The 8726-nt window shown below is 45.0% G+C and overlaps 1 protein-coding gene across 1 annotated transcript in view; it reads right to left on the bottom strand.

Moving 5' to 3' along the window:
* PPP6R3 (protein phosphatase 6 regulatory subunit 3) overlaps positions 1-8726 on the bottom strand; it is a gene marked incomplete at its 3' end in the record, with an annotated part of 111024 nt that overhangs the window by 101477 nt on the left and 821 nt on the right. The gene's annotated exons all lie outside the window — the stretch shown is intronic.

Here is an 8726-nt window from a genome sequence, read left to right on the forward strand (position 1 = left end):
CACGGCTCACGGGCCCAGCTGCTCCGCGGCATGTGGGATCCTCCCGGACCGGGGCACGAACCCGTGTCCCCTGCATCGGCAGGCAGACTCTCAACCACTGCGCCACCAGGGAAGCCCAACATCAGGACTTTTTAACTCTGAACGCCGTAACCCTACATGGCTCCAGTCGCCTCTCGAACGAAGACCATCACAAATGCAACAGGCCCAGACCCCAGCTCTTGATCTTACTTCCAAACCTGCACCTCTCACCATCTTGACCGCAAGCAAAAACCCCTGGTCCGTATCACCTTCACTCTGTTCTCTCAGCTATATTCAATCTGTCAACAAAGCCTGTTGGCCTGACCTTCAAGATGCACCCAGAATCCAACCACTCCTCACTTCCACCCCTGTGCCCCGTCAGTCCAAGCTGCCATTATTGTTTTGTTGGATCCTGGGCAGCAGAGGGGCAGCTATTCTTAACACGGTTTCAGGGGAACCTTTTAAAAACACAAATCAGATCTCATATCACACCCCTGCTCAAAACACTACAATACTTCCCATCTCATTCAGAGAAACAGACAAAATCCCAACTGCCTGTGTGACTGGCTCCCGCCCCCACCCCACCCCACCCCACCACCGCCCCCCGACTTTCTCTCCTGCCACTCTCCCTCCTGCCAGGCTCTCTACTGTCCCTCCAACACAACAGGTACAACCCTTCTTAGCACCTCTCGTGCACTGGACTCTGCCTGTGAGACTCCCCTTACCCCACCCCCACCCGGAGCCACGTGGCTCCCTGCCTCACCTCCGGTGTTCAGAGGTCTCAGGAACGCCCCTCCTGACCACCTTATTTCAATCTGCAAACAGCCCCCACCCACCTGGCTTGACTTTGCTCCCAGCTGTATCACCACATGACTACCGTGTCTTTGACTTTCTGTCTTTAACCGTCTTTCTCCACCAACACGTTAAGCTCCAGAGGACAGGGACAATGTCTTCTTTGCTCACTGCTAACATAGCCAGCATCAGAACGTATGTTTTATCGCCTAAGACATAAGTACTCAAACATCTGAATAAATGAGTCTCAAAAACAGTAAGAGGGGAGGGGGTGAATTACAGAACAAAATGATTCCATTTATATAAAGACATGCAAAACTTAAGTTATATTATATAAGGATACATTCACAGATGGTAACACCATAAAGTAAATCGAGAAAATGATACATGCAGGTCAGCCCTTGCTTTGGGGAGGTCAGAAGAGGTAGGAGTGGTCGGGGAGGTCATACAGGAAGCCAAAGGCAGTGGCAACATTCCATTTCTTAAGCTGGTCAGTGGGTGCACAATTGGTAGTTTTAACATTTATTATCTGTACACATGCTGACATATACTCCTTGAACATATGTTCTCATTAAAAATTGAAACAAAGAACAGGTTAGAGCAAGACAGGTCAAATCCAGCCCACCACCTGTTTTTGTAAATAAAACTCTACTAGAAGACAGCCACCTTCATGTGTTTCATGTTGACTGTGGCTGCTTTTACACCACAGCAGCAGAATCGAGTAGTTACAGAGACCATATAGCCAGCAAAGCCTAACATATTTACTGACTGGCCCTTTACAGAAAAGAGTTGTCTGGTTATAATGTGAAATTTGAAAAGAAACTGAAAGCAAAATTTAAAAGAGCCAATCTTCTGTTAAAAAACACTGATCTTGGGCTTCCCTGGTGGCGCAGTGCTTGAGAGTCCGCCTGCCGATGCAGGAGACGCGGGTTCGTGCCCCGTTTCGGGAAGATCCCACATGCCGCGGAGCGGCTGGGCCCGTGAGCCATGGCCGCTGAGCCTGCGCGTCCGGAGCCTGTGCTCCGCAAATGGGAGAGGCCACAACAGTGAGAGGCCCGCATAACGCAAGAAAAAAAAAAAAAACAAAAAAAAACACTGATCTCTCAAGGACTTCCCTGGCGGTCCAGTGGTTAAGACTATGAGCTTCCACTGCAGGGGGCACGGGTTCGATCCCTGGTTAGGGAACTAGATCCCACATGCCTCGTGGCACGGCCAAATAAATAAAAGTTCAAAACAAAAACAACATTGATCCTTCAAGACGTGTGTGATTATCTCCAAGAGCACAGTACACTGAAAAAATATGGTTCCATATAACACGAGGGATTCCAAAGCAAACGGGGTTTTTATACTGTCTTAAAGCGCCAGAGAGATTTTAAAGATGAATATTTTAGAAAGCAAAGTGCAAAACCTCAAATTTATGATCTCTACTCCCACCCCAGTAAGAAAATATTATCACATTTTAGCAAATAAAATCTATATAACATAATCCAAATTTGGGGGGAAAAGGAAGACGACGACAACTCTACCACCGAACTCTACAACCTGCCCTCACCCACTTCGCCATCATCCTATACTTCCGCAGGGCAGCTAGTTAGACCTCGAAGGTCCTCTATGATGCCATAATACTCCATTTCACTTTTTCAGGGCATTTCACTGAAGCTTATATTAGTCATCTCTGAACTTATTTCTATTGTTATTAGGAAGAAGGCTGATAACAGTAATATTAAAACAAACATTATTGTGTACTAGGCATTGTGCTAGTTCGTTTATATTTAATATTCATTTCACAAACAGGAAACAAAGGAACAGAGATGTCATCTAACATTATGATTACACAGCTGGAAGACTGTGGAAGCCAGAACTCAAAGTCAGCTATTTTAGGTCCTGTGCACTCTTGACCTCCACAAGACACTCTGAACTGAGAACAGAGAACAGATATTAATCTGTGAAAACTTCCTTAGCTTAAAATACTATCCCTATGATAGGCGCCAAATACATAGCTGCTATATCCATCTAAGGGTATAATAAATCAAGGATGAGAGGTCCACAGTGGAAAGGGGGGAAGGGGGTGATTCAAAGAGTACTGTTTAATCAGAAGGGACTGGGTCTCATCACAGGCAACAGAGGCAGATGTGACCTGCCCACTGTCCAGAGGCAACAGAAACCCTATGTATCTCTAAGTCAACAAAAGTAAACCAGGAGACACTACACTCCCTCATCTACTACAATGACAAAAACAGATATGTACTACCACTAAAAAACAAACAACAACAACAAACAAAACACCAACTCAGAAGTTAACCATTTATTCTTTTTTCTTTAAATTTTTATTGGAGTATAGTCGATTTACAATGTTGTGTTTATTCTTAACTCGCCGTGAGTTCCAGCTATGATGTTATTGTTGAAACAAATGACACTTGTAATTACGGTCTGTTGGGGCCACCGAAATCCTAAGGAATCAACCAGGAACTGAGATTTCTCTGCTGCCTACAGGTCCATTTTCCAGAATGACCTAAATCTTTCTCTAATAATCAATGACCTCCAAAACCATGATTCTCATGAAAGGAAGACCCAAACAGCCACTCAAGTCAATACTTGTCAATGTTCCTCCCACCACTGCCTCATCTGGGGACTGAAGGCCCAGATTTCACCAAGGTCCAGCCAATGCCTACTGACTACACTAAGCCTTACGGGATAGAGGAGGCCACCCCGGAGTGTGCCTTAGTGGCTAGGGTAACTGCTGCCTACTCACCCTGATAGGGTCTCAGAGGGCCATGCACTCTCAGGCAAGCTCCCCTTTCTCTCCTTGTCAGTGTGTCGCATTACTGTTGACACCAGCATTATTGTTCAGATTTACATCCAGGTCCAGGGAACTCCAAGCTCCCACTAGCAATCCACACAGCTTTCTCCAAGTTTGACTCAACATTCAGTCACACTTTTACTTCTGCAGGCTTGCTTGCTTTTACTTACTTATTTATTGCCGCCTTTTTAGTTCAGCTGCCTAATGTTTCAAAAAACAATCTCATTCATCTTTCCTGTGGGCCACCAGATTTCAGGGCAGTCAGCATCTGGTGTACACAAACCATTCCAAGTCAATACATATCCCTGCTGTAAGATATTTTGGAATTAATAATACCCTAGTTTTCTCCAGAGTTGCTGAGAAGTACAAAATCAGAGTCTCCTTATATCAGTAAAAAGATGTTCAGAACCTATCAAACTTTATTTGTATAAAATCAGTCGACTGTGTAGTCTTCACTGATACTTAATAAAACAGATCAACACTAGCCAGCAGACGTGAGAAGCAGTAAACCTCCTCTACTCAGAGTAACCCCAGATCTTTGCAAAGTCTGTGACACAAAAATGTCCTAGTTAAGGTTAAGAAGCCTTTCGAGTACTGCCAAGATTCCCTTTTACTTGCTTCTTTACCATCTAGCCTATCTACCTGGTACCCAGATGTCAGTTCATAATCATTCAAAACCTGAAACAAACTGGGCATTGACTAGTAACTCTCTCTCCCCTCCCAGGAAGGAAAAATAAAGGGGGAGGGAGAAGGAAAGGGGGTTTGCGTGGCAACTAAATGTAAGCCAAAGTCAAAGTCAAATCTACAGTCAACCTCGATCCAGACTGCAGCAGGAAAAAACCCATTGCCACTGGAAGCACCATGGATTTCAAGGATGCTCAAGATGTTTAGCATGAACCTACACCAAGCCTCTGATCAGTATGGGAACAGTCAGTGTTTCAAGTTTGATCAAGATGTTGCAACCAACATCTACGGAGCAAAAGACAATATAGGTCAATCCTATTTGTCACTGCAAAGCAGCTTCACCAGCATGGGAAGAGTGGCACTGCTTAGACACACCAAACCAAGCAGGAAAGTGGAAGTAACTATTCAATACATACGAGAAACAAAGGTGTAACTATTTTATTTTTTGGCAACAGACTTCTGGCAATCTCAACCACCCACCCAGCAAACACAAGCTCTTTCCTCTCAAGTCTCTAGGGCCCCTCATTAAGAGTCTGCTATTTACACCACATACAAGTCTAACAAGCTGTGTTCTCTGGCCTCACAGCCAAAAGGACATCTCTTTTGTCAATGCTGCCTCTCCCCATAGACTGCAAGTCTTAAATGCCTGTTCATGACTGAATCCCTAATACAGTTCCTGACAGAGTAAGGATTCAATATATTTGCTGACCAAATAAATGACGACTAGAAGCAGACAGGAGGAGTGGTCACTTGTCATTCTCAGCACAGACACAGGCCTGATTTCAGGATGAAGGATTAGAAAGTGCCTCCCTGATCTCCTTTTATATGTCGAGATTTTAACATTCGGTTGGTGAAAATCTGTACAATTTTTATGCTAACATTCTTCCACTCAATAAACTGGATCATCCATATTCTAAGTGTGTGTGAGAAAAGGCTCTCTGCCGGTCTCTCTTCTACTGTACCTCACCTCCCCAGGAGGAAAAACACTCACCCACTTGGGTCAGAGTCCAGGGCACAGGCAATCCCCTTTTGCTAGCAAGCAAGGGTCACTGTGTTAAACAATAAGCATAGAGTTTGCCTCTCTCTTGCCTTCAAAGGGCAGAATTGGCAAATCAATCCAGGGCTAACTCTCTGGAAATAGGCTTTCATTAAAAAAAAAAAAAAAAGATAATGATGAAGCTGGCATCTAAAAACAGAACTGACAGCTGACTGACAGGATGAGCGCAAAAGATACAAAACTCAAAAATCACAGTAGGATAAGGTTATTTAGCATAGGCACAAACAATCCTAAACACCTGAGAGCATTACGTTTCAGCTATGGCAACAGATTCTCATGAAGCAACAGAAAAAAAAAAGTTTCTCAATTATTTTATAAAATAAATTCACTTAAAATTTTTTTTTTTTAAGTTCAGTCTCCTTTAAAGTTCAGCACCTGAAAATAACGTACGTACACCATCTTTCCCCACTAAGTAATGTCTAAGGTAGGATCTAGGTATAGGCAGAGCTCACAGATGACACAAAGAATTCCTGGACCCACAAGCAGACCCTAAAATCTGTGGTCTAGAAGAGTGGTTCCAAAACCTAGCTGCACTTCAGTACTACTTGAGGAGCTTTTAAAAACATATTCTCACTCTCACCACACATTTCTAGAGGTGGGGTTCATCACCCATGGTCTAAAAAAGTATCCAAATGATTCCAATGCAGGCCAGATTAGGCCATCTATCTAGAGCAGGGTTTCTCAACCTCAGCACCACTGATATTTGGGGCTGAATAATTTTTTATTGGGGGGAGAGGGTTGCCATCTTGTGCATCATAGGATGTTTAGCAGCATCCCTGGTCTCTACCCTCTAGAATTCAATAGTACACTGCCCAACCCCACAGATGTGACAAGCAAAAACGTCTCCAGACGTTGCCAAATGTTTTTTGGGGCAAAATCATCCTCCACTTGAGAACCACTGATCTAGAGTAAGTCAAAAACCAACCATTTGAGGTTCTCTTAAGAAAGGAAAGAGATAAGAAAGCTTTTTAAAGCCAAGAGGCCAGGTCTATTTTTTTCTATCCATCTCACCTAAGAAAAAGTAGCTCAATCCTCGGCTCACACCAGGGCTCAGATCTTGACTTATGTATGAGGAGGAGCAACCACAGCCTCTTGTGCTTTTTATGAAATAAACTCAGAGCTGAGTTTTAGCTGAGCAGACGATTAGAAGAACTTCGCTATCATTCTTCTTAAGGGTAATAAGGCATTGTAAAATTTTAGACCAATATACACACTCAGGCTGCGTCTCAAATATCCAAAATATAAAACCCCAAGATACAAGTTTACCAAAGAAGCAAACTAAATTCCAATCCTGACAAATACTGTTTTAAGGAAGATGTCTCATCTGTAACAAGCACATTATCTTTGTACCAAATCAATGCAAAAATTTACTTTAAAGACGCTAAGCAAACCTCACCCTGTCAAGACCAAATCAACAAAAATTTACTTTAAAGACGCTAAGCAAACCTCACCCTGTCAAGCCTTAATTTTATCACTATTCATTTTCTGTCCACTTATGGTCTGATTCTCAAATTCCCAAGCAGTTAATTGAAACCAGCAAGTTTTTGTTTTGTTATACTTTACACAAAAGCTAGTTTTCTAATCTAAAACAATCTTCTTCCTGTTCCTCAGTAAGTTAAACCAGCGAGATGCTCATCTGTACTTAAGACCAAGTCTATCAAAATAACACTTCCCCAAGGGCAACAAAGCAAGCCAAGGCCCAAGCAAGTAATTCCAGCGGAAAGGCAAGCATGGTTTCAAGTACCAGGCAGAAGAGCACGGGGCAAGAATCAAAAGACTGTGAATATACGTGTGAGTGAGTGCATGGCATTTTGTCAGATACTCTAGACTCTGATCAAACACACTGAAATGCAAAACATCCATCCAGGACACAGTTATTTCCCAAACTATCTTCACTGAAGTATATCTCAATACACAGCAACCGTTCAAATCTCAATAAGAACCCAGGAGTACACTAAGAAACTCTAGAATTATTGGGGGCCAATCACACTCAATACGTAGTGTCCAAAAAGTACGGTAGGAACAGAATCCGACTTGAGCTCCCGATGGCCTTTTCTTTATTTAACCATCTCTTAAACCATTCCGAGGCACCACCACTAATTACTCCAAAAAACGTTTGTAATTTAATCAATCTTCAACCACCCCTTCTCCTGGGTGGTTCTCAGGCCAAATGACTCTTAAATACACAGAGCTTTCTAAAGACAGACACCAAAAGCCAGGACTTAAACACTCATGTGACTTCCTAATAGTATCTAAACATTTAAAAATCAAATTTAAATTAATAATGGCCACTAATTATTCAGCGTATTCTTCGCGCCAGGCACCGTTTCTAGCTGCTTTACACGTATTAACTCCTTTCCTCCCGACAAACTTAAGGAGGAAGGCACTGTTGCTATTCCCGTATCACAGAAGGAGCAGGGAGTTTGGGTAACCTGCCCAAGGTCACAGGGCTAGAAAGTGGTGAAGCTGAGACCTGAAACCAGGCAGTCTAACCCGAGAGCAAAGAAAGCTCCACCACTACCACCGCTTCGGAGACTTTCCAGTGGCTGGAAATCTGGAGTCTCTTTCCCACTTGCTGCCTACCTACAACGTGACCTTGAGGACAAAATCGCAGTCAACTCCACATTAACAAAACAGCCACACTAACATTAAGTGTTGTGAGGATGAAAGGAAACAACTCCCAAGCGCCCCTCCCAGAGAAGCAAAACATAAAGCTCTATCCGACCCACAGAGAAAATGGTAAAGTACCGAGAAAATTACACGAAGCTCCGAGGTTGAAACGTCAGGACACACAGGCACATCCAAGGACTCATTCCGTCCACCTACAACCAAGAGTCCAAGTTGTGATCAGGGCAAGTGGGACCGGGAGGAGGCCCCTCCGAGGGAACGGCGAGAGGGCTTCTTTAAGAGGGAGGTACTTGCGGCCGAAAGAAGGACCACCCCCCTAGTGCATTTGCGCCAGGGAGGCTTTCGCGACCAGGTCTGCGCTGGAGTCGCAACACCGGAGTTAGCAAATCGCTCGGAAGGAGGTTTAAACGCTCCAAGCCGGGCTCTGCGTATCCCGATGACTCTGCGGCGAAGGAGCAGAAACCCACAGAACTTGTTTCCCGGAGAACCGAGTCCAACAATGGCCTTCGCGAGTCTCCGGCGAGCCGCCGCCTCAACTTGACACGCTCCGCACTCCGGGGCCCGCGGGCAACGGACGGCGCTCCGGGCGGGAAGGCCGGAGCGGAGCGGGGCCCGGCCGGCCGGCCGTCGCGCCAGGCCGCGGACGTCAACGCGGGCTCAAAGTTCGCCGCCCGGCCCGCGACCCACCCAGCCGCCCGGCCCGGCGGGGCCGCCGCGGCCTGCGGCGGGCGAGCAAGCGGCTGACAG

This window comes from Lipotes vexillifer, unplaced genomic scaffold (assembly GCF_000442215.2).
Source record: "Lipotes vexillifer unplaced genomic scaffold, Lipotes_vexillifer_v1.1 scaffold1477, whole genome shotgun sequence".
In the NCBI taxonomy this organism is placed as follows: Eukaryota; Metazoa; Chordata; class Mammalia; order Artiodactyla; family Lipotidae; genus Lipotes; species Lipotes vexillifer.